The following is a 26,449-nucleotide window of genomic DNA, read 5'->3' as shown; positions in this document are numbered from 1 at the left end:
TACCTGTGAGACTTTTTTTACCCATGAGACTTATTTTACCCCTGAGACTTATTTTACCCCTGAGATTTTTACATGCGGGAATATTCTACCCATGAGGCTTTTTCTACCTGTGAGACTTTTCTACCTGCTAGACTTTTTACGCAAATCTTTTTTTACCCATGAGACTTATTTTACCCCTGAGATTTTTTTTACCCATGAGACTTATTTTACCCCTGAGACTTTTTACCTGCGGGAATTTTTTACCCATGAGACTTTTTCTACCCATAAGACTTTTCTACCTGCTAGACATTTTACCCGAATCTTTTTTTACCTCTGAGACTTTTTTTAACTGTGAGACTTTTTTTACACATGACTTTTTTTACCCGTCAGACTTTTTTCACGTGAGACATTTTTTACCTATGGGACTTTTTACCTCTGATTCTTTTTACCCGTCAGATGTTTTTTAACCCGTGAGACTTTTTTTAACTGTGAGACCTTTTTACCCATGACTTCTTTTACCCGTGAGACTTTTTTCACGTGAGACATTTTTTACCTATGGGACTTTTTACCTCTGATACTTTTTTTACCTGTGAGACTTTTTTCACCTGTGAGACTTTTTTTACCTGTGAGACTTTTTTTACCCCTGAGACTTATTTTACCCCTGAGACTTATTTTACCCCTGAGATTTTTACATGCGGGAATTTTTTACCCATGAGACTTTTTCTACCTGTGCGACTTTTCTACCTGCTAGACTTTTTACCCGAATCTTTTTTTACCTGTGAGCCTTTTTTTACCCATGACTTTTTTTACTCGTCAGACTTTTTTCACGTGAGATATTTTTTTCATATGGGACTTTTTACCTCTGAGACTTTTTACCCGTCAGATGTTTTTTAACCCATGAGACTTTTTTTACCTGTGAGACTTTTTTTACCCCTGAGAGTTATCTTACTCCTGAGACTTATTTTACCCCTCAGACTTTTTAACTGCGGGAATTTTTTACCCATGAGACTTTTTCTACCTGTGCGACTTTTCTACCTGCTAGACATTTTACCCGAATCTTTTTTTACCTCTGAGACTTTTTTTACCTGTGAGACTTTTTTTTCCCCATGACTTTTTTTACCCGTCAGACTTTTTTCACGTGAGACATTTTTTACCTATGGGACTTTTTACCTCTGATACTTTTTACCCGTCAGATGTTTTTTAACCCGTGAGACTTTTTTTAACTGTGAGACCTTTTTACCCATGACTTCTTTTACCCGTGAGACTTTTTTCACGTGAGACATTTTTTACCTATGGGACTTTTTACCTCTGAGACTTTTTTTACCTGTGAGACTTTTTTCACCTGTGAGACTTTTTTTACCTGTGAGACTTTTTTTACCCCTGAGACTTATTTTACCCCTGAGACTTATTTTACCCCTGAGATTTTTACATGCGGGAATTTTTTACCCATGAGACTTTTTCTACCTGCTAGACTTTTCTACCTGCTAGACATTTTACCCGAATCTTTTTTTACCTCTGAGACTTTTTTTAGCTGTGAGACTTTTTTTACCCATGACTTTTTTTACCCGTCAGACTTATTTTACCCATGAGACTTATTTTACCCCTGAGACTTATTTTAGCCCTGAGACTTTTTACCTGCGGGAATTTTTTACCCATGAGACTTTTTCTACCTGTGCGACTTTTCTACCTGCTAGACATTTTACCCGAATCTTTTTTTACCTCTGAGACTTCTTTTACCTGTGAGACTTTTTTTACCCCTTAGACTTATTTTACCCCTGAGACTTATTTTACCTGCGGGAATTTTTTACCCATGAGACTTTTTCTACCTGTGCGACTTTTCTACCTGCTAGACATTTTACCCGAATCTTTCTTTACCTCTGAGACTTTTTTTACCTGTGAGACTTTATTTACCCATGAGTTTTTTTACCCGTCAGACTTTTTTCCCGTGAGACATTTTTTACCTATGGGACTTTTTACCTCTGATACTTTTTACCCGTCAGATGTTTTTTAACCCGTGAGACTTTTTTTAACTGTGTGACCTTTTTACCCATGACTTCTTTTACCCGTGAGACTTTTTTCACCTCAGACATTTTTTACCTATGGGACTTTTTACCTCTGAGACTTTTTTTACCTGTGAGACTTTTTTCACCTGTGAGACTTTTTTTACCTGTGAGACTTTTTTTACCCCTGAGACTTATTTTACCCCTGAGACTTATTTTACCCCTGAGACTTTTTAACTGCGGGAATTTTTTACCCATGAGACTTTTTCTACCTGTGCAACATTTCTACCTGCTAGACTTTTTACCCGAATCTTTTTTTACCTCTGAGACTTTTTTTAACCATGACTTTTTTTACCCGTCAGACTTTTTTCACGTAAGACATTTTTTACCTATGGGACTTTTTACCTCTGAGACTTTTCACCAGTCAGATGATTTTTAACCCATGAGACTTTTTTTATCCCTGAGACTTATTTTACCTGTGAGACTTATTTTACCTGTGAGACTTATTTTGCCTCTGAGACTTTTTACCTGCGGGAATTTTTTACCCATGAGACTTTTTCTACCTGTGAGACTTTTCTACCTGCTAGACATTTTACCCGAATCTTTTTTTACCTGTGAGACTTTTTTAACCCATGAGACTTTTTTTACCCGTCAGACTTATTGTACCCATGAGACTTATTTTACCCCTGAGACTTATTTTACCCCTGAGATTTTTACATGCGGGAATATTCTACCCATGAGGCTTTTTCTACCTGTGAGACTTTTCTACCTGCTAGACTTTTTACGCAAATCTTTTTTTACCCATGAGACGTATTTTACCCCTGAGATTTTTTTTACCCATGAGACTTATTTTACCCCTGAGACTTTTTACCTGCGGGAATTTTTTACCCATGAGACTTTTTCTACCCATAAGACTTTTCTACCTGCTAGACATTTTACCCGAATCTTTTTTTACCTCTGAGACTTTTTTTAACTGTGAGACTTTTTTTACACATGACTTTTTTTACCCGTCAGACTTTTTTCACGTGAGACATTTTTTACCTATGGGACTTTTTACCTCTGATTCTTTTTACCCGTCAGATGTTTTTTAACCCGTGAGACTTTTTTTAACTGTGAGACCTTTTTACCCATGACTTCTTTTACCCGTGAGACTTTTTTCACGTGAGACATTTTTTACCTATGGGACTTTTTACCTCTGATACTTTTTTTACCTGTGAGACTTTTTTCACCTGTGAGACTTTTTTTACCTGTGAGACTTTTTTTAACCCTGAGACTTATTTTACCCCTGAGACTTATTTTACCCCTGAGATTTTTACATGCGGGAATTTTTTACCCATGAGACTTTTTCTACCTGTGCGACTTTTCTACCTGCTAGACTTTTTACCCGAATCTTTTTTTACCTGTGAGCCTTTTTTTACCCATGACTTTTTTTACTCGTCAGACTTTTTTCACGTGAGATATTTTTTTCATATGGGACTTTTTACCTCTGAGACTTTTTACCCGTCAGATGTTTTTTAACCCATGAGACTTTTTTTACCTGTGAGACTTTTTTTACCCCTGAGAGTTATCTTACTCCTGAGACTTATTTTACCCCTCAGACTTTTTAACTGCGGGAATTTTTTACCCATGAGACTTTTTCTACCTGTGCGACTTTTCTACCTGCTAGACATTTTACCCGAATCTTTTTTTACCTCTGAGACTTTTTTTACCTGTGAGACTTTTTTTTCCCCATGACTTTTTTTACCCGTCAGACTTTTTTCACGTGAGACATTTTTTACCTATGGGACTTTTTACCTCTGATACTTTTTACCCGTCAGATGTTTTTTAACCCGTGAGACTTTTTTTAACTGTGAGACCTTTTTACCCATGACTTCTTTTACCCGTGAGACTTTTTTCACGTGAGACATATTTACCTATGGGACTTTTTACCTCTGAGACTTTTTTTACCTGTGAGACTTTTTTCGCCCGTGAGACTTTTTTTACCTGTGAGACTTTTTTTACCCCTGAGACTTATTTTACCCCTGAGACTTATTTTACCCCTGAGATTTTTACATGCGGGAATTTTTTACCCATGAAACTTTTTCTACCTGTGCGACTTTTCTACCTGCTAGACTTTTTACCAGAATCTTTTTTTACCTGTGAGCCTTTTTTTACCCATGACTTATTTTACCCGTCAGACTTTTTTCACGTGAGATACTTTTTTCATATGGGACTTTTTACCTCTGAGACTTTTTACCCGTCAGATGTTTTTTAAACCGTGAGACTTTTTTTACCCCTGAGACTTATTTTACCTGTGAGACTTATTTTACCCCTGAGATTTTTACCTGCGGGAATCTTTAACCCATGAGACTTTTTCTACCTGTGAGACTTTTCTACCTGCTAGACTTTTTACCCGAATCTTTTTTTACCTCTGAGACTTTTTTTACCTCTGAGACTTTTTTTACCCCTAAGACTTATTTTACCCCTAAGACTTATTTTCCCCCTGAGTCTTATTTTACCCATGAGATTTTTACCTGTGGGAATTTTTTACCCATGAGACTTTTTCTACCTGTGAGACTTTTCTACCTGCTAGATTTTTACCCGAATCTTTTTTTACCTCTGAGACTTCTTTTACCTGTGAGGCTTTTTCACCCATGACTTTTTTTACCCGTCAGACTTTTTTCCCGTGAGACATTTTTTACCTATGGGACTTTTTACCTCTGACACTTTTTACCCGTCAGATGTTTTTTAACCCGTGAGACTTTTTTTTTAACTGTGAGACCTTTTTACCCATGACTTCTTTTACCGGTGAGACTTTTTTCACCCGTGAGACTTTTTTTACCTGTGAGACTTATTTTACCCCTGAGACTTATTTTACCCCTGAGACTTTTTACCTGCGGGAATTTTTTACCCATGAGACTTTTTCTACCTGTGCGAATTTTCTACCTCTGAGACTTTTTACCCGAATCTTTTTTTACCTCAGGGACTTTTTTTACCTGTGAGACTTTTTTTACCCATGACTTTTTTTACCCGTCAGACTTTTTTCCCGTGAGACATTTTTTACCTATGGGACTTTTTACCTCTGAGATTTTTTACCCGTCAGATGTTTTTTAACCCGTGAGACTTTTTTTACCTGTGAGACTTATTTTACCCCTGAGACTTATTTTACCCATGAGATTTTTACCTGCGGGAATTTTTTACCCATGAGACTTTTTCTACCTGTGAGACTTTTCTACCTGCTAGACTTTTTACCCCTGAATCTTTTTTTACCTCTGAGACTTTTTTTACCTGTGAGACTTTTTTCACCCGTGAGACTTTTTTTACCTGTGAGACTTTTTTTACCCATGAGACTTATTTCACCCCTGAGACTTATTTTACCTCTGAGATTTTTTCCTGCGGGAATTTTTTACCCATGATACTTTTTCTACCTATGAGACTTTTCTACCTGCTAGACTTTTTACCCGAATCTTTTTTTACCTCTGAGACTTCTATTACCCGTGAGACTTTTTTTACCTGTGACACATTTTTTACCCATGAGACTTTTTCTACCTGTGCGACTGTTCTACCTCTGAGACTTTTTACCCGAATCTTTTTTTACCTCAGGGACTTTTTTTACCCATGACTTTTTTTACCCGTCAGACTTTTTTCCCGTGAGATATTTTTTTCATATGGGACTTTTTACCTCTGAGACTTTTTACCCGTCAGATGTTTTTTAACCCATGAGACTTTTTTTACCTGTGAGACTTTTTTTACCCCTGAGAGTTATCTTACCCCTGAGACTTATTTTACCCCTGAGACTTTTTACCTGCGGGAATTTTTTACCCATGAGACTTTTTCTACCTGTGCGACTTTTCTACCTGCTAGACATTTTACCCGAATCTTTTTTTACCTCTGAAACTTTTTTTACCTGTGAGACTTTTTTAACCCATGAGACTTTTTTTACCCGTCAGACTTATTGTACCCATGAGACTTATTTTACCCCTGAGACTTATTTTACCCCTGAGATTTTTACATGCGGGAATATTCTACCCATGAGACTTTTTCTACCTGTGAGACTTTTCTACCTGCTAGACTTTTTACGCAAATCTTTTTTTACCCATGAGACTTATTTTACCCCTGAGACTTTTTTTACCCATGAGACTTATTTTACCCCTGAGACTTTTTACCTGCGGGAATTTTTTACCCATGAGACTTTTTCTACCCATAAGACTTTTCTACCTGCTAGACTTTTTACCCGAATCTTTTTTTACCTCTGAGACTTTTTTTACCTGTGAGACTTTTTTTACCCATGACTTTTTTTACCCGTCAGACTTTTTTCACGTGAGACATTTTTTACCTATGGGACTTTTTACCTCTGAGACTTTTTTTACCTGTGAGACTTTTTTCACCTGTGAGACTTTTTTTACCTGTGAGACTTTTTTTACCCCTGAGACTTATTTTAGCCCTGAGACTTATTTTACCCCTGATATTTTTACATGCGGGAATTTTTTACCCATGAGACTTTTTCTACCTGTGCGACTTTTCTACCTGCTAGACTTTTTACCCGAATCTTTTTTTACCTGTGAGCCTTTTTTTACCCATGACTTTTTTTACTCGTCAGACTTTTTTCACGTGAGATATTTTTTTCATATGGGACTTTTTACCTCTGAGACTTTTTACCCGTCAGATGTTTTTTAACCCATGAGACTTTTTTTACCTGTGAGACTTTTTTTACCCCTGAGAGTTATCTTACCCCTGAGACTTATTTTACCCCTGAGACTTTTTACCTGCGGGAATTTTTTACCCATGAGACTTTTTCTACCTGTGCGACTTTTCTACCTGCTAGACATTTTACCCGAATCTTTTTTTACCTCTGAAACTTTTTTTACCTGTGAGCCTTTTTTTACCCGTCAGACTAATTGTACCCATGAGACTTATTTTACCCCTGAGACTTTTTACCTGCGGGAATTTTTTACCCATGAGACTTTTTCTACCTGTGAGACTTTTCTACCTGCTAGACTTTTTACCCGAATCTTTTTCTACCTCTGAGACTTTTTTTACCTGTGAGATTTTTTTAACCATGACTTTTTTTACCCGTCAGACTTTTTTCACGTGAGACATTTTTTACCTATGGGACTTTTTACCTCTGAGACTTTTCACCCATCAGATGTTTTTTAACCCGTGAGACTTTTTTTACCCGTCAGACTAATTGTACCCATGAGACTTATTTTACCCCTGAGATTTTTACATGCGGGAATATTCTACCCATGAGACTTTTTCTACCTGTGAGACTTTTCTACCTGCTAGACTTTTTACCCGAATCTTTTTTTACCTCTGAGACTTTTTTTACCTGTGAGACTTTTTTTAACCGTGACTTTTTTTACCCGTCAGACTTTTTTCACGTGAGACATTTTTTACCTATGGGACTTTTTACCTCTGAGACTTTTCACCCGTCAGATGTTTTTTAACCCGTGAGACTTTTTTAACCCGTGAGACTTTTTTTACCTGTGAGACTTATTTTACCCCTGAGACTTATTTTACCCCTGAGATTTTTACATGCGGAAATATTCTACCCATGAGACTTTTTCTACCTGCTAGACTTTTCTACCTGCTAGACATTTTACCCAAATCTTTTTTTACCTCTGAGACTTTTTTTACCTGTGAGACTTTTTTTACCCATGACTTTTTTTACCCGTCAGACTTATTTTACCCATGAGACTTATTTTACCCCTGAGACTTATTTTACCCCTGAGATTTTTACCTGTGGGAATTTTTTACCCATGAGACTTTTTCTACCTGTGAGACTTTTCTACCTGCTAGACATTTTACCCGAATCTTTTTTTACCTCTGAGACTTTTTTAACCCATGAGACTTTTTTTACCCGTCAGACTTATTGTACCCATGAGACTTATTTTACCCCTGAGACTTATTTTACCCCTGAGATTTTTACATGCGGGAATATTCTACCCATGAGACTTTTTCTACCTGTGAGACTTTTCTACCTGCTAGACTTTTTAGGCAAATCTTTTTTTACCCATGAGACTTATTTTACCCCTGAGACTTTTTTTACCCATGAGACTTATTTTACCCCTGAGACTTTTTACCTGCGGGAATTTTTTACCCATGAGACTTTTTCTACCTGTGCGACTTTTCTACCTGCTAGACTTTTTACCCGAATCTTTTTTTACCTCTGAGACTTTTTTTACCTGTGAGACTTTTTTTTACCCATGACTTTTTTTACCCGTCAGACTTTTTTCCCGTGAGACATTTTTTACCTATGGGACTTTTTGCCTCTGAGACGTTTTTTTGCCTGTGAGACTTTTTTCACCCGTGAGACTTTTTTTACCTGTGAGACTTTTTTTACCCATGAGACTTATTTTACCCCTGAGACTTATTTTACCCCTGAGATTTTTACATGCGGGAATATTCTACCCATGAGGCTTTTTCTACCTGTGAGACTTTTCTACCTGCTAGACTTTTTACGCAAATCTTTTTTTACCCATGAGACTTATTTTACCCCTGAGATTTTTTTTACCCATGAGACTTATTTTACCCCTGAGACTTTTTACCTGCGGGAATTTTTTACCCATGAGACTTTTTCTACCCATAAGACTTTTCTACCTGCTAGACATTTTACCCGAATCTTTTTTTACCTCTGAGACTTTTTTTAACTGTGAGACTTTTTTTACACATGACTTTTTTTACCCGTCAGACTTTTTTCACGTGAGACATTTTTTACCTATGGGACTTTTTACCTCTGAGACTTTTTACCCGTCAGATGTTTTTTAACCCGTGAGACTTTTTTTAACTGTGAGACCTTTTTACCCATGACTTCTTTTACCCGTGAGACTTTTTTCACGTGAGACATTTTTTACCTATGGGACTTTTTACCTCTGAGACTTTTTTTACCTGTGAGACTTTTTTCACCTGTGAGACTTTTTTTACCTGTGAGACTTTTTTTACCCCTGAGACTTATTTTACCCCTGAGACTTATTTTACCCCTGAGATTTTTACATGCGGGAATTTTTTACCCATGAGACTTTTTCTACCTGTGCGACTTTTCTACCTGCTAGACTTTTTACCCGAATCTTTTTTTACCTGTGAGCCTTTTTTTACCCATGACTTTTTTTACTCGTCAGACTTTTTTCACGTGAGATATTTTTTTCATATGGGACTTTTTACCTCTGAGACTTTTTACCCGTCAGATGTTTTTTAACCCATGAGACTTTTTTTACCTGTGAGACTTTTTTTACCCCTGAGAGTTATCTTACCCCTGAGACTTATTTTACCCCTGAGACTTTTTAACTGCGGGAATTTTTTACCCATGAGACTTTTTCTACCTGTGCGACTTTTCTACCTGCTAGACATTTTACCCGAATCTTTTTTTACCTCTGAGACTTTTTTTACCTGTGAGACTTTTTTTTCCCCATGACTTTTTTTACCCGTCAGACTTTTTTCACGTGAGACATTTTTTACCTATGGGACTTTTTACCTCTGATACTTTTTACCCGTCAGATGTTTTTTAACCCGTGAGACTTTTTTTAACTGTGAGACCTTTTTACCCATGACTTCTTTTACCCGTGAGACTTTTTTCACGTGAGACATATTTACCTATGGGACTTTTTACCTCTGAGACTTTTTTTACCTGTGAGACTTTTTTCGCCCGTGAGACTTTTTTTACCTGTGAGACTTTTTTTACCCCTGAGACTTATTTTACCCCTGAGACTTATTTTACCCCTGAGATTTTTACATGCGGGAATTTTTTACCCATGAAACTTTTTCTACCTGTGCGACTTTTCTACCTGCTAGACTTTTTACCCGAATCTTTTTTTACCTGTGAGCCTTTTTTTACCCATGACTTTTTTTACTCGTCAGACTTTTTTCACGTGAGATATTTTTTTCATATGGGACTTTTTACCTCTGAGACTTTTTACCCGTCAGATGTTTTTTAACCCATGAGACTTTTTTTACCTGTGAGACTTTTTTTACCCCTGAGAGTTATCTTACCCCTGAGACTTATTTTACCCCTGAGACTTTTTAACTGCGGGAATTTTTTACCCATGAGACTTTTTCTACCTGTGCGACTTTTCTACCTGCTAGACATTTTACCCGAATCTTTTTTTACCTCTGAGACTTTTTTTACCTGTGAGACTTTTTTTTCCCCATGACTTTTTTTACCCGTCAGACTTTTTTCACGTGAGACATTTTTTACCTATGGGACTTTTTACCTCTGATACTTTTTACCCGTCAGATGTTTTTTAACCCGGGAGACTTTTTTTAACTGTGAGACCTTTTTACCCATGACTTCTTTTACCCGTGAGACTTTTTTCATGTGAGACATATTTACCTATGGGACTTTTTACCTCTGAGACTTTTTTTACCTGTGAGACTTTTTTCGCCCGTGAGACTTTTTTTACCTGTGAGACTTTTTTTACCCCTGAGACTTATTTTACCCCTGAGACTTATTTTACCCCTGAGATTTTTACATGCGGGAATTTTTTACCCATGAAACTTTTTCTACCTGTGCGACTTTTCTACCTGCTAGACTTTTTACCCGAATCTTTTTTTACCTGTGAGCCTTTTTTTACCCATGACTTATTTTACCCGTCAGACTTTTTTCACGTGAGATACTTTTTTCATATGGGACTTTTTACCTCTGAGACTTTTTACCCGTCAGATGTTTTTTAAACCGTGAGACTTTTTTTACCCCTGAGACTTATTTTACCTGTGAGACTTATTTTACCCCTGAGATTTTTACCTGCGGGAATCTTTAACCCATGAGACTTTTTCTACCTGTGAGACTTTTCTACCTGCTAGACTTTTTACCCGAATCTTTTTTTACCTCTGAGACTTTTTTTACCTCTGAGACTTTTTTTACCCCTAAGACTTATTTTACCCCTAAGACTTATTTTCCCCCTGAGTCTTATTTTACCCATGAGATTTTTACCTGTGGGAATTTTTTACCCATGAGACTTTTTCTACCTGTGAGACTTTTCTACCTGCTAGATTATTACCCGAATCTTTTTTTACCTCTGAGACTTCTTTTACCTGTGAGGCTTTTTCACCCATGACTTTTTTTACCCGTCAGACTTTTTTCCCGTGAGACATTTTTTACCTATGGGACTTTTTACCTCTGACACTTTTTACCCGTCAGATGTTTTTTAACCCGTGAGACTTTTTTTTTAACTGTGAGACCTTTTTACCCATGACTTCTTTTACCGGTGAGACTTTTTTCACCCGTGAGACTTTTTTTACCTGTGAGACTTATTTTACCCCTGAGACTTATTTTACCCCTGAGACTTTTTACCTGCGGGAATTTTTTACCCATGAGACTTTTTCTACCTGTGCGAATTTTCTACCTCTGAGACTTTTTACCCGAATCTTTTTTTACCTCAGGGACTTTTTTTACCTGTGAGACTTTTTTTACCCATGACTTTTTTTACCCGTCAGACTTTTTTCCCGTGAGACATTTTTTACCTATGGGACTTTTTACCTCTGAGACTTTTTACCCGTCAGATGTTTTTTAACCCGTGAGACTTTTTTTACCTGTGAGACTTATTTTACCCCTGAGACTTATTTTACCCCTGAGACTTTTTACCTGCGGGAATTTTTTACCCATGAGACTTTTTCTACCTGTGCGAATTTTCTACCTCTGAGACTTTTTACCCGAATCTTTTTTTACCTCAGGGACTTTTTTTACCTGTGAGACTTTTTTTACCCATGACTTTTTTTACCCGTCAGACTTTTTTCCCGTGAGACATTTTTTACCTATGGGACTTTTTACCTCTGAGATTTTTTACCCGTCAGATGTTTTTTAACCCGTGAGACTTTTTTTACCTGTGAGACTTATTTTACCCCTGAGACTTATTTTACCCATGAGATTTTTACCTGCGGGAATTTTTTACCCATGAGACTTTTTCTACCTGTGAGACTTTTCTACCTGCTAGACTTTTTACCCCTGAATCTTTTTTTACCTCTGAGACTTTTTTTACCTGTGAGACTTTTTTCACCCGTGAGACTTTTTTTACCTGTGAGACTTTTTTTACCCATGAGACTTATTTCACCCCTGAGACTTATTTTACCTCTGAGATTTTTTCCTGCGGGAATTTTTTACCCATGATACTTTTTCTACCTATGAGACTTTTCTACCTGCTAGACTTTTTACCCGAATCTTTTTTTACCTCTGAGACTTCTATTACCCGTGAGACTTTTTTTACCTGTGACACATTTTTTACCCATGAGACTTTTTCTACCTGTGCGACTGTTCTACCTCTGAGACTTTTTACCCGAATCTTTTTTTACCTCAGGGACTTTTTTTACCTGTGAGACTTTTTTTACCCATGACTTTTTTTACCCGTCAGACTTTTTTCACGTGAGATATTTTTTTCATATGGGACTTTTTACCTCTGAGACTTTTTACCCGTCAGATGTTTTTTAACCCATGAGACTTTTTCTACCTGTGCGACTTTTCTACCTGCTAGACTTTTTACCCGAATCTTTTTTTACCTGTGAGACTGTTTTTACCCATGACTTTTTTTACCCGTCAGACTTTTTTCACGTGAGACATTTTTTACCTATGGGACTTTTTACCTCTGAGACTTTTTACCCGTCAGATGTTTTTTAACCCATGAGACTTTTTCTACCTGTGCGACTTTTCTACCTGCTAGACTTTTTACCCGAATCTTTTTTTACCTGTGAGACTGTTTTTACCCATGACTTTTTTTACCCGTCAGACTTTTTTCCCGTGAGATATTTTTTTCATATGGGACTTTTTACCTCTGAGACTTTTTACCCGTCAGATGTTTTTTAACCCATGAGACTTTTTTTACCTGTGAGACTTTTTTTACCCCTGAGAGTTATCTTACCCCTGAGACTTATTTTACCCCTGAGACTTTTTACCTGCGGGAATTTTTTACCCATGAGACTTTTTCTACCTGTGCGACTTTTCTACCTGCTAGACATTTTACCCGAATCTTTTTTTACCTCTGAGACTTTTTTTACCTGTGAGACTTTTTTAACCCATGAGACTTTTTTTACCCGTCAGACTTATTGTACCCATGAGACTTATTTTACCCCTGAGACTTATTTTACCCCTGAGATTTTTACATGCGGGAATATTCTACCCATGAGACTTTTTCTACCTGTGAGACTTTTCTACCTGCTAGACTTTTTACGCAAATCTTTTTTTACCCATGAGACTTATTTTACCCCTGAGACTTTTTTTACCCATGAGACTTATTTTACCCCTGAGACTTTTTACCTGCGGGAATTTTTTACCCATGAGACTTTTTCTACCCATAAGACTTTTCTACCTGCTAGACTTTTTACCCGAATCTTTTTTTACCTCTGAGACTTTTTTTACCTGTGAGACTTTTTTTACCCATGACTTTTTTTACCCGTCAGACTTTTTTCACGTGAGACATTTTTTACCTATGGGACTTTTTACCTCTGAGACTTTTTTTACCTGTGAGACTTTTTTCACCTGTGAGACTTTTTTTACCTGTGAGACTTTTTTTACCCCTGAGACTTATTTTACCCCTGAGACTTATTTTACCCCTGAGATTTTTACATGCGGGAATTTTTTACCCATGAGACTTTTTCTACCTGTGCGACTTTTCTACCTGCTAGACTTTTTACCCGAATCTTTTTTTACCTGTGAGCCTTTTTTTACCCATTACTTTTTTTACTCGTCAGACTTTTTTCACGTGAGATATTTTTTTCATATGGGACTTTTTACCTCTGAGACTTTTTACCCGTCAGATGTTTTTTAACCCATGAGACTTTTTTTACCTGTGAGACTTTTTTTACCCCTGAGAGTTATCTTACCCCTGAGACTTATTTTACCCCTGAGACTTTTTAACTGCGGGAATTTTTTACCCATGAGACTTTTTCTACCTGTGCGACTTTTCTACCTGCTAGACATTTTACCCGAATCTTTTTTTACCTCTGAAACTTTTTTTACCTGTGAGACTTTTTTTACCCGTCAGACTAATTGTACCCATGAGACTTATTTTACCCCTGAGACTTTTTACCTGCGGGAATTTTTTACCCATGAGACTTTTTCTACCTGTGAGACTTTTCTACCTGCTAGACTTTTTACCCAAATCTTTTTCTACCTCTGAGACTTTTTTTACCTGTGAGATTTTTTTAACCATGACTTTTTTTACCCGTCAGACTTTTTTCACGTGAGACATTTTTTACCTATGGGACTTTTTACCTCTGAGACTTTTCACCCATCAGATGTTTTTTAACCCGTGAGACTTTTTTTACCCGTCAGACTAATTGTACCCATGAGACTTATTTTACCCCTGAGATTTTTACATGCGGGAATATTCTACCCATGAGACTTTTTCTACCTGTGAGACTTTTCTACCTGCTAGACTTTTTACCCGAATCTTTTTTTACCTCTGAGACTTTTTTTACCTGTGAGACTTTTTTTAACCGTGACTTTTTTTACCCGTCAGACTTTTTTCACGTGAGACATTTTTTACCTATGGGACTTTTTACCTCTGAGACTTTTCACCCGTCAGATGTTTTTTAACCCGTGAGACTTTTTTAACCCGTGAGACTTTTTTTACCTGTGAGACTTATTTTACCCCTGAGACTTATTTTACCCCTGAGATTTTTACATGCGGAAATATTCTACCCATGAGACTTTTTCTACCTGCTAGACATTTTACCCGAATCTTTTTTTACCTCTGAGACTTTTTTTACCTGTGAGACTTTTTTTACCCATGACTTTTTTTACCCGTCAGACTTATTTTACCCATGAGACTTATTTTACCCCTGAGACTTATTTTACCCCTGAGATTTTTACCTGTGGGAATTTTTTACCCATGAGACTTTTTCTACCTGTGAGACTTTTCTACCTGCTAGACATTTTACCCGAATCTTTTTTTACCTCTGAGACTTTTTTAACCCATGAGACTTTTTTTACCCGTCAGACTTATTGTACCCATGAGACTTATTTTACCCCTGAGACTTATTTTACCCCTGAGATTTTTACATGCGGGAATATTCTACCCATGAGACTTTTTCTACCTGTGAGACTTTTCTACCTGCTAGACTTTTTAGGCAAATCTTTTTTTACCCATGAGACTTATTTTACCCCTGAGACTTTTTTTACCCATGAGACTTATTTTACCCCTGAGACTTTTTACCTGCGGGAATTTTTTACCCATGAGACTTTTTCTACCCATAAGACTTTTCTACCTGCTAGACTTTTTACCCGAATCTTTTTTTACCTCTGAGACTTTTTTTACCTGTGAGACTTTTTTTTACCCATGACTTTTTTTACCCGTCAGACTTTTTTCCCATGAGACATTTTTTACCTATGGGACTTTTTGCCTCTGAGACGTTTTTTTGCCTGTGAGACTTTTTTCACCCGTGAGACTTTTTTTACCTGTGAGACTTTTTTTACCCATGAGACTTATTTTACCCCTGAGACTTATTTTACCCCTGAGATTTTTACATGCGGGAATTTTTTACCCATAAGACTTTTCTACCTGCTAGATTTTTTACCCGAATCTTTTTTTACCTCTGAGACTTTTTTTACCTGTGAGACTTTTTTTACCCCTGAGACTTATTTTAGCCCTGAGACTTATTTTACCCCTGATATTTTTACATGCGGGAATTTTTTACCCATGAGACTTTTTCTACCTGTGCGACTTTTCTACCTGCTAGACTTTTTACCCGAATCTTTTTTTACCTGTGAGCCTTTTTTTACCCATGACTTTTTTTACTCGTCAGACTTTTTTCACGTGAGATATTTTTTTCATATGGGACTTTTTACCTCTGAGACTTTTTACCCGTCAGATGTTTTTTAACCCATGAGACTTTTTTTACCTGTGAGACTTTTTTTACCCCTGAGAGTTATCTTACCCCTGAGACTTATTTTACCCCTGAGACTTTTTAACTGCGGGAATTTTTTACCCATGAGACTTTTTCTACCTGTGCGACTTTTCTACCTGCTAGACATTTTACCCGAATCTTTTTTTACCTCTGAAACTTTTTTTACCTGTGAGACTTTTTTAACCCATGAGTCTTTTTTTACCCGTCAGACTTATTGTACCCATGAGACTTATTTTACCCCTGAGACTTATTTTACCCCTGAGATTTTTACATGCGGGAATATTCTACCCATGAGACTTTTTCTACCTGTGAGACTTTTCTACCTGCTAGACTTTTTACGCAAATCTTTTTTTACCCATGAGACTTATTTTACCCCTGAGACTTTTTTTACCCATGAGACTTATTTTACCCCTGAGACTTTTTACCTGCGGGAATTTTTTACCCATGAGACTTTTTCTACCCATAAGACTTTTCTACCTGCTAGAATTTTTACCCGAATCTTTTTTTACCTCTGAGACTTTTTTTACCTGTGAGACTTTTTTTACCCATGACTTTTTTTACCCGTCAGACTTTTTTCACGTGAGACATTTTTTACCTATGGGACTTTTTACCTCTGAGACTTTTTTTACCTGTGAGACTTTTTTCACCTGTGAGACTTTTTTTACCCCTGAGACTTATTTTAGCCCTGAGACTTATTTTACCCCTGATATTTTTACATGCGGGAATTTTTTACCCATGAGACTTTTTCTACCTGTGCGACTTTTCTACCTGCTAGACTTTTTACCCGAATCTTTTTTTACCTGTGAGCCTTTTTTTACCCATGACTTTTTTTACTCGTCAGACTTTTTTCACGTGAGATATTTTTTTCATATGGGACTTTTTACCTCTGAGACTTTTTACCCGTCAGATGTTTTTTAACCCATGAGACTTTTTTTACCTGTGAGACTTTTTTTACCCCTGAGAGTTATCTTACCCCTGAGACTTATTTTACCCCTGAGACTTTTTACCTGCGGGAATTTTTTACCCATGAGACTTTTTCTACCTGTGCGACTTTTCTACCTGCTAGACATTTTACCCGAATCTTTTTTTACCTCTGAAACTTTTTTTACCTGTGAGCCTTTTTTTACCCGTCAGACTAATTGTACCCATGAGACTTATTTTACCCCTGAGACTTTTTACCTGCGGGAATTTTTTACCCATGAGACTTTTTCTACCTGTGAGACTTTTCTACCTGCTAGACTTTTTACCCGAATCTTTTTCTACCTCTGAGACTTTTTTTACCTGTGAGATTTTTTTAACCATGACTTTTTTTACCCGTCAGACTTTTTTCACGTGAGACATTTTTTACCTATGGGACTTTTTACCTCTGAGACTTTTCACCCATCAGATGTTTTTTAACCCGTGAGACTTTTTTTACCCGTCAGACTAATTGTACCCATGAGACTTATTTTACCCCTGAGATTTTTACATGCGGGAATATTCTACCCATGAGACTTTTTCTACCTGTGAGACTTTTCTACCTGCTAGACTTTTTACCCGAATCTTTTTCTACCTCTGAGACTTTTTTTACCTGTGAGATTTTTTTAACCATGACTTTTTTTACCCGTCAGACTTTTTTCACGTGAGACATTTTTTACCTATGGGACTTTTTACCTCTGAGACTTTTCACCCGTCAGATGTTTTTTAACCCGTGAGACTTTTTTAACCCGTGAGACTTTTTTTACCTGTGAGACTTATTTTACCCCTGAGACTTATTTTACCCCTGAGATTTTTACATGCGGAAATATTCTACCCATGAGACTTTTTCTACCTGCTAGACTTTTCTACCTGCTAGACATTTTACCCGAATCTTTTTTTACCTCTGAGACTTTTTTTACCTGTGAGACTTTTTTTACCCATGACTTTTTTTACCCGTCAGACTTATTTTACCCATGAGACTTATTTTACCCCTGAGACTTATTTTACCCCTGAGATTTTTACCTGTGGGAATTTTTTACCCATGAGACTTTTTCTACCTGTGAGACTTTTCTACCTGCTAGACATTTTACCCGAATCTTTTTTTACCTCTGAGACTTTTTTAACCCATGAGACTTTTTTTACCCGTCAGACTTATTGTACCCATGAGACTTATTTTACCCCTGAGACTTATTTTACCCCTGAGATTTTTACATGCGGGAATATTCTACCCATGAGACTTTTTCTACCTGTGAGACTTTTCTACCTGCTAGACTTTTTACGCAAATCTTTTTTTACCCATGAGACTTATTTTACCCCTGAGACTTTTTTTACCCATGAGACTTATTTTACCCCTGAGACTTTTTACCTGCGGGAATTTTTTACCCATGAGACTTTTTCTACCCATAAGACTTTTCTACCTGCTAGACTTTTTACCCGAATCTTTTTTTACCTCTGAGACTTTTTTTACCTGTGAGACTTTTTTTTACCCATGACTTTTTTTACCCGTCAGACTTTTTTCCCGTGAGACATTTTTTACCTATGGGACTTTTTACCTCTGAGACGTTTTTTTGCCTGTGAGACTTTTTTCACCCGTGAGACTTTTTTTACCTGTGAGACTTTTTTTACCCATGAGACTTATTTTACCCCTGAGACTTATTTTACCCCTGAGATTTTTACATGCGGGAATTTTTTACCCATAAGACTTTTCTACCTGCTAGATTTTTTACCCGAATCTTTTTTTACCTCTGAGACTTTTTTTACCTGTGAGACTTTTTTTACCCCTGAGACTTATTTTAGCCCTGAGACTTATTTTACCCCTGATATTTTTACATGCGGGAATTTTTTACCCATGAGACTTTTTCTACCTGTGCGACTTTTCTACCTGCTAGACTTTTTACCCGAATCTTTTTTTACCTGTGAGCCTTTTTTTACCCATGACTTTTTTTACTCGTCAGACTTTTTTCACGTGAGATATTTTTTTCATATGGGACTTTTTACCTCTGAGACTTTTTACCCGTCAGATGTTTTTTAACCCATGAGACTTTTTTTACCTGTGAGACTTTTTTTACCCCTGAGAGTTATCTTACCCCTGAGACTTATTTTACCCCTGAGACTTTTTAACTGCGGGAATTTTTTACCCATGAGACTTTTTCTACCTGTGCGACTTTTCTACCTGCTAGACATTTTACCCGAATCTTTTTTTACCTCTGAAACTTTTTTTACCTGTGAGCCTTTTTTTACCCGTCAGACTAATTGTACCCATGAGACTTATTTTACCCCTGAGACTTTTTACCTGCGGGAATTTTTTACCCATGAGACTTTTTCTACCTGTGAGACTTTTCTACCTGCTAGACTTTTTACCCGAATCTTTTTCTACCTCTGAGACTTTTTTTACCTGTGAGATTTTTTTAACCATGACTTTTTTTACCCGTCAGACTTTTTTCACGTGAGACATTTTTTACCTATGGGACTTTTTACCTCTGAGACTTTTCACCCGTCAGATGTTTTTTAACCCGTGAGACTTTTTTAACCCGTGAGACTTTTTTTACCTGTGAGACTTATTTTACCCCTGAGACTTATTTTACCCCTGAGATTTTTACATGCGGAAATATTCTACCCATGAGACTTTTTCTACCTGCTAGACTTTTCTACCTGCTAGACATTTTACCCGAATCTTTTTTTACCTCTGAGACTTTTTTTACCTGTGAGACTTTTTTTACCCATGACTTTTTTTACCCGTCAGACTTATTTTACCCATGAGACTTATTTTACCCCTGAGACTTATTTTACCCCTGAGATTTTTACCTGTGGGAATTTTTTACCCATGAGACTTTTTCTACCTGTGAGACTTTTCTACCTGCTAGACATTTTACCCGAATCTTTTTTTACCTCTGAGACTTTTTTAACCCATGAGACTTTTTTTACCCGTCAGACTTATTGTACCCATGAGACTTATTTTACCCCTGAGACTTATTTTACCCCTGAGATTTTTACATGCGGGAATATTCTACCCATGAGACTTTTTCTACCTGTGAGACTTTTCTACCTGCTAGACTTTTTACGCAAATCTTTTTTTACCCATGAGACTTATTTTACCCCTGAGACTTTTTTTACCCATGAGACTTATTTTACCCCTGAGACTTTTTACCTGCGGGAATTTTTTACCCATGAGACTTTTTCTACCCATAAGACTTTTCTACCTGCTAGACTTTTTACCCGAATCTTTTTTTACCTCTGAGACTTTTTTTACCTGTGAGACTTTTTTTTACCCATGACTTTTTTTACCCGTCAGACTTTTTTCCCGTGAGACATTTTTTACCTATGGGACTTTTTGCCTCTGAGACGTTTTTTTGCCTGTGAGACTTTTTTCACCCGTGAGACTTTTTTTACCTGTGAGACTTTTTTTACCCATGAGACTTATTTTACCCCTGAGACTTATTTTACCCCTGAGATTTTTACATGCGGGAATTTTTTACCCATAAGACTTTTCTACCTGCTAGATTTTTTACCCGAATCTTTTTTTACCTCTGAGACTTTTTTTACCTGTGAGACTTTTTTTACCCCTGAGACTTATTTTAGCCCTGAGACTTATTTTACCCCTGATATTTTTACATGCGGGAATTTTTTACCCATGAGACTTTTTCTACCTGTGCGACTTTTCTACCTGCTAGACTTTTTACCCGAATCTTTTTTTACCTGTGAGCCTTTTTTTACCCATGACTTTTTTTACTCGTCAGACTTTTTTCACGTGAGATATTTTTTTCATATGGGACTTTTTACCTCTGAGACTTTTCACCCGTCAGATGATTTTTAACCCATGAGACTTTTTTTATCCCTGAGACTTATTTTACCTGTGAGACTTATTTTACCTGTGAGACTTATTTTGCCTCTGAGACTTTTTACCTGCGGGAATTTTTTACCCATGAGACTTTTTCTACCTGTGCGACTTTTCTACCTGCTAGACATTTTACCCGAATCTTTCTTTACCTCTGAGACTTTTTTTACCTGTGAGACTTTATTTACCCATGAGTTTTTTTACCCGTCAGACTTTTTTCCCGTGAGACATTTTTTACCTATGGGACTTTTTACCTCTGATACTTTTTACCCGTCAGATGTTTTTTAACCCGTGAGACTTTTTTTAACTGTGTGACCTTTTTACCCATGACTTCTTTTACCCGTGAGACTTTTTTCACCTCAGACATTTTTTACCTATGGGACTTTTTACCTCTGAGACTTTTTTTACCTGTGAGACTTTTTTCACCTGTGAGACTTTTTTTACCTGTGAGACTTTTTTTACCCCTGAGACTTATTTTACCCCTGAGACTTATTTTACCCCTGAGACTTTTTAACTGCGGGAATTTTTTACCCATGAGACTTTTTCTACCTGTGCAACATTTCTACCTGCTAGACTTTTTACCCGAATCTTTTTTTACCTCTGAGACTTTTTTTACCTGTGAGACTTTTTTTAACCATGACTTTTTTTACCCGTCAGACTTTTTTCACGTAAGACATTTTTTACCTATGGGACTTTTTACCTCTGAGACTTTTCACCAGTCAGATGATTTTTAACCCATGAGACTTTTTTTATCCCTGAGACTTATTTTACCTGTGAGACTTATTTTACCTGTGAGACTTATTTTGCCTCTGAGACTTTTTACCTGCGGGAATTTTTTACCCATGAGACTTTTTCTACCTGTGAGACTTTTCTACCTGCTAGACATTTTACCCGAATCTTTTTTTACCTGTGAGACTTTTTTAACCCATGAGACTTTTTTTACCCGTCAGACTTATTGTACCCATGAGACTTATTTTACCCCTGAGACTTATTTTACCCCTGAGATTTTTACATGCGGGAATATTCTACCCATGAGGCTTTTTCTACCTGTGAGACTTTTCTACCTGTTAGACTTTTTACGCAAATCTTTTTTTACCCATGAGACTTATTTTACCCCTGAGATTTTTTTTACCCATGAGACTTATTTTACCCCTGAGACTTTTTACCTGCGGGAATTTTTTACCCATGAGACTTTTTCTACCCATAAGACTTTTCTACCTGCTAGACATTTTACCCGAATCTTTCTTTACCTCTGAGACTTTTTTTACCTGTGAGACTTTATTTACCCATGAGTTTTTTTACCCGTCAGACTTTTTTCCCGTGAGACATTTTTTACCTATGGGACTTTTTACCTCTGATACTTTTTACCCGTCAGATGTTTTTTAACCCGTGAGACTTTTTTTAACTGTGAGACCTTTTTACCCATGACTTCTTTTACCCGTGAGACTTTTTTCACGTGAGACATTTTTTACCTATGGGACTTTTTACCTCTGATACTTTTTTTACCTGTGAGACTTTTTTCACCTGTGAGACTTTTTTTACCTGTGAGACTTTTTTTACCCCTGAGACTTATTTTACCCCTGAGACTTATTTTACCCCTGAGATTTTTACATGCGGGAATTTTTTACCCATGAGACTTTTTCTACCTGTGCGACTTTTCTACCTGCTAGACTTTTTACCCGAATCTTTTTTTACCTGTGAGCCTTTTTTTACCCATGACTTTTTTTACTCGTCAGACTTTTTTCACGTGAGATATTTTTTTCATATGGGACTTTTTACCTCTGAGACTTTTTACCCGTCAGATGTTTTTTAACCCATGAGACTTTTTTTACCTGTGAGACTTTTTTTACCCCTGAGAGTTATCTTACCCCTGAGACTTATTTTACCCCTGAGACTTTTTAACTGCGGGAATTTTTTACCCATGAGACTTTTTCTACCTGTGCGACTTTTCTACCTGCTAGACATTTTACCCGAATCTTTCTTTACCTCTGAGACTTTTTTTACCTGTGAGACTTTATTTACCCATGAGTTTTTTTACCCGTCAGACTTTTTTCCCGTGAGACATTTTTTACCTATGGGACTTTTTACCTCTGATACTTTTTACCCGTCAGATGTTTTTTAACCCGTGAGACTTTTTTTAACTGTGTGACCTTTTTACCCATGACTTCTTTTACCCGTGAGACTTTTTTCACCTCAGACATTTTTTACCTATGGGACTTTTTACCTCTGAGACTTTTTTTACCTGTGAGACTTTTTTCACCTGTGAGACTTTTTTTACCTGTGAGACTTTTTTTACCCCTGAGACTTATTTTACCCCTGAGACTTATTTTACCCCTGAGACTTTTTAACTGCGGGAATTTTTTACCCATGAGACTTTTTCTACCTGTGCAACATTTCTACCTGCTAGACTTTTTACCCGAATCTTTTTTTACCTCTGAGACTTTTTTTACCTGTGAGACTTTTTTTAACCATGACTTTTTTTACCCGTCAGACTTTTTTCACGTAAGACATTTTTTACCTATGGGACTTTTTACCTCTGAGACTTTTCACCAGTCAGATGATTTTTAACCCATGAGACTTTTTTTATCCCTGAGACTTATTTTACCTGTGAGACTTATTTTACCCCTGAGACTTATTTTGCCTCTGAGACTTTTTACCTGCGGGAATTTTTTACCCATGAGACTTTTTCTACCTGTGAGACTTTTCTACCTGCTAGACATTTTACCCGAATCTTTTTTTACCTGTGAGACTTTTTTAACCCATGAGACTTTTTTTACCCGTCAGACTTATTGTACCCATGAGACTTATTTTACCCCTGAGACTTATTTTACCCCTGAGATTTTTACATGCGGGAATATTCTACCCATGAGGCTTTTTCTACCTGTGAGACTTTTCTACCTGCTAGACTTTTTACGCAAATCTTTTTTTACCCATGAGACTTATTTTACCCCTGAGATTTTTTTTACCCATGAGACTTATTTTACCCCTGAGACTTTTTACCTGCGGGAATTTTTTACCCATGAGACTTTTTCTACCCATAAGACTTTTCTACCTGCTAGACATTTTACCCGAATCTTTTTTTACCTCTGAGACTTTTTTTAACTGTGAGACTTTTTTTACACATGACTTTTTTTACCCGTCAGACTTTTTTCACGTGAGACATTTTTTACCTATGGGACTTTTTACCTCTGATTCTTTTTACCCGTCAGATGTTTTTTAACCCGTGAGACTTTTTTTAACTGTGAGACCTTTTTACCCATGACTTCTTTTACCCGTGAGACTTTTTTCACGTGAGACATTTTTTACCTATGGGACTTTTTACCTCTGATACTTTTTTTACCTGTGAGACTTTTTTCACCTGTGAGACTTTTTTTACCTGTGAGACTTTTTTTACCCCTGAGACTTATTTTACCCCTGAGACTTATTTTACCCCTGAGATTTTTACATGCAGGAATTTTTTACCCATGAAACTTTTTCTACCTGTGCGACTTTTCTACCTGCTAGACTTTTTACTAGAATCTTTTTTTACCTGTGAGCCTTTTTTTACCCATGACTTTTTTTACCCGTCAGACTTTTTTCACGTGAGACATTTTTTACCTATGGGACTTTTTACCTCTGAGACTTTTTACCCGTCAGATGTTTTTTAACCCATGAGACTTTTTTTACCTGTGAGACTTTTTTTACCCCTGAGAGTTATCTTACCCCTGAGACTTATTTTACCCCTGAGACTTTTTAACTGCGGGAATTTTTTACCCATGAGACTTTTTCTACCTGTGCGACTTTTCTACCTGCTAGACATTTTACCCGAATCTTTTTTTACCTCTGAGACTTTTTTTACCTGTGAGACTTTTTTTTCCCCATGACTTTTTTTACCCGTCAGACTTTTTTCACGTGAGACATTTTTTACCTATGGGACTTTTTACCTCTGATACTTTTTACCCGTCAGATGTTTTTTAACCCGGGAGACTTTTTTTAACTGTGAGACCTTTTTACCCATGACTTCTTTTACCCGTGAGACTTTTTTCATGTGAGACATATTTACCTATGGGACTTTTTACCTCTGAGACTTTTTTTACCTGTGAGACTTTTTTCGCCCGTGAGACTTTTTTTACCTGTGAGACTTTTTTTACCCCTGAGACTTATTTTACCCCTGAGACTTATTTTACCCCTGAGATTTTTACATGCGGGAATTTTTTACCCATGAAACTTTTTCTACCTGTGCGACTTTTCTACCTGCTAGACTTTTTACCCGAATCTTTTTTTACCTGTGAGCCTTTTTTTACCCATGACTTATTTTACCCGTCAGACTTTTTTCACGTGAGATACTTTTTTCATATGGGACTTTTTACCTCTGAGACTTTTTACCCGTCAGATGTTTTTTAAACCGTGAGACTTTTTTTACCCCTGAGACTTATTTTACCTGTGAGACTTATTTTACCCCTGAGATTTTTACCTGCGGGAATCTTTAACCCATGAGACTTTTTCTACCTGTGAGACTTTTCTACCTGCTAACCTTTTTACCCGAATCTTTTTTTACCTCTGAGACTTTTTTTACCTCTGAGACTTTTTTTACCCCTAAGACTTATTTTACCCCTAAGACTTATTTTCCCCCTGAGTCTTATTTTACCCATGAGATTTTTACCTGTGGGAATTTTTTACCCATGAGACTTTTTCTACCCATAAGACTTTTCTACCTGCTAGATTTTTACCCGAATCTTTTTTTACCTCTGAGACTTCTTTTACCTGTGAGGCTTTTTCACCCATGACTTTTTTTACCCGTCAGACTTTTTTCCCGTGAGACATTTTTTACCTATGGGACTTTTTACCTCTGACACTTTTTACCCGTCAGATGTTTTTTAACCCGTGAGACTTTTTTTTTAACTGTGAGACCTTTTTACCCATGACTTCTTTTACCGGTGAGACTTTTTTCACCCGTGAGACTTTTTTTACCTGTGAGACTTATTTTACCCCTGAGACTTATTTTACCCCTGAGACTTTTTACCTGCGGGAATTTTTTACCCATGAGACTTTTTCTACCTGTGCGAATTTTCTACCTCTGAGACTTTTTACCCGAATCTTTTTTTACCTCAGGGACTTTTTTTACCTGTGAGACTTTTTTTACCCATGACTTTTTTTACCCGTCAGACTTTTTTCCCGTGAGACATTTTTTACCTATGGGACTTTTTACCTATGAGATTTTTTACCCGTCAGATGTTTTTTAACCCGTGAGACTTTTTTTACCTGTGAGACTTATTTTACCCCTGAGACTTATTTTACCCATGAGATTTTTACCTGCGGGAATTTTTTACCCATGAGACTTTTTCTACCTGTGAGACTTTTCTACCTGCTAGACTTTTTACCCCTGAATCTTTTTTTACCTCTGAGACTTTTTTTACCTGTGAGACTTTTTTCACCCGTGAGACTTTTTTTACCTGTGAGACTTTTTTTACCCATGAGACTTATTTCACCCCTGAGACTTATTTTACCTCTGAGATTTTTTCCTGCGGGAATTTTTTACCCATGATACTTTTTCTACCTATGAGACTTTTCTACCTGCTAGACTTTTTACCCGAATCTTTTTTTACCTCTGAGACTTCTATTACCCGTGAGACTTTTTTTACCTGTGACACATTTTTTACCCATGAGACTTTTTCTACCTGTGCGACTGTTCTACCTCTGAGACTTTTTACCCGAATCTTTTTTTACCTCAGGGACTTTTTTTACCTGTGAGACTTTTTTTACCCATGACTTTTTTTACCCGTCAGACTTTTTTCACGTGAGACATTTTTTACCTATGGGACTTTTTACCTCTGAGACTTTTTACCCGTCAGATGTTTTTTAACCCGTGAGACTTTTTTTACCTGTGAGA

General features: G+C 36.8%; 1 long non-coding RNA gene across 4 annotated transcripts in view; it reads right to left on the bottom strand.

The window, feature by feature from the left end:
- The window catches only part of LOC308054378, a 64,443-nt gene extending 38,350 nt beyond the window's left edge, over positions 1-26,093 (bottom strand). For all 4 annotated transcript variants that reach the window (XR_013924085.1, XR_013924086.1, XR_013924087.1 and 1 more), the window contains exons 1-4: positions 25,685-26,093; positions 11,861-11,929; positions 11,347-11,570; positions 4,955-5,246 (exon numbers count right to left, since the gene is read on the bottom strand). This is a non-coding gene — a long non-coding RNA (uncharacterized lncRNA). The remainder of the gene's footprint in view (positions 1-4,954; positions 5,247-11,346; positions 11,571-11,860; positions 11,930-25,684) is intronic.
- Between the last annotated feature and the right edge of the window lie 356 nt (positions 26,094-26,449).

The sequence above is a fragment of the Falco punctatus genome (genome assembly GCF_963210335.1).
Source record: "Falco punctatus genome assembly, chromosome: 17".
Lineage (NCBI taxonomy): Eukaryota > Metazoa > Chordata > Aves > Falconiformes > Falconidae > Falco > Falco punctatus.
The sequence above is the reverse complement of the archived record's forward strand: the minus strand, read 5'-3'. Positions and strand labels throughout refer to the sequence as shown.